Genomic DNA, 1151 nt, shown 5'->3' on the forward strand with positions numbered 1-1151 from the left:
GGCCTCCCTTGGGAAAGAGCCCGGGTTGGCCCTTTGCCGGGGCTGTGGAACAGGAGGGATGAGGGCGGGAGGCTCCCGGAATCCYGGAGTATCCAACGTGGCGCCAGGAGCCGGTCCCGGGAATGAGCAGTGTCCCACTTGGAATGAGCCGTGAGCGCTGGGAAAGAGCCGTGTCCCAGCACTGGGAAAGAGCTGTGTCCCGGCGCCAGGAATGAGCCGTGTCCCAGTGCTGGGAATGAGCCGTGTCCCAACACTGGGAATGAGCCGTGTCCGGGTGCCGGGAATGAGCCGTGTCCCAGCGCCGGGAATGAGCTGTGTCCCAGCGTTGGGAATGAGCTGTGTCCAGGTGCCGGGAATGAGCCGTGTCCCAGCACTGGGAATGAGCCGTGTCCGGGTGCCGGGAATGAGCCGTGTCCTGGCACTGGAAGCGAGCGGGATCCTCGGAGCGGCGCCGCTTTCCTGGGATTGCACTTCCCTCTGCTGGAAGGCCAGGAGGGCGCAGCTGGATCCCAGCTCCGACGGGACACGGAGCAGGCACTTCCCGCCGTGGGAATTCCTGGAGCGAATTCCTCCTCGCTCCCAGCAATCTGCCCTTCTCCATAATCCAGGCCGTCCTTCCCAGCAGGATGCCCTTCCCAACTGCGCTTCCTGCAGGGATGGGATGGGCTGTCCGGCTCACTCCGGAGCGCTGCACATCTGTCTGCTGAATCCCGGGAATCTGGGCTGCTCCGGCAGGAACCCCGGAGCCGCTTCCTCGGTGCTCGGGCCCTGCGCGTCTCCCCGGGGGCTCTTTTTCCCGGCGGATCCCGCTCGCTCCGGGGCTGCTCCTGGTGCCCGTCGGCGCTTCCTGCTGATTCTCCCGTGTCCCTAATGGATCCCCATGTCCCTCTTGGATCCCCTGGATCCTGTGTCCCTGATGGATCCCCTGGACCCTATGTTCCTAATGGATCCCCATGTCCCTAATGGATCCCCTGGACCCTGTGTCCCTGCTGGATCCCATATCCCTGCTGGATCCCCTGGATTCCATATCCCTGCTGGATCCCCTGGATCTCGTATCCCTGCTGGATCCCCATGTCCCTACTGGATGCCCTGTCCCCCGTGTCCCTGCTGGATCCCATGTCGCTACTGGATCCCCTGTCTCCCTGATGGAT

Source organism: Nothoprocta perdicaria, unplaced genomic scaffold (genome assembly GCF_003342845.1).
Source record: "Nothoprocta perdicaria isolate Ctin4 unplaced genomic scaffold, notPer1 scaffold_450, whole genome shotgun sequence".
Taxonomy (NCBI): domain Eukaryota; kingdom Metazoa; phylum Chordata; class Aves; order Tinamiformes; family Tinamidae; genus Nothoprocta; species Nothoprocta perdicaria.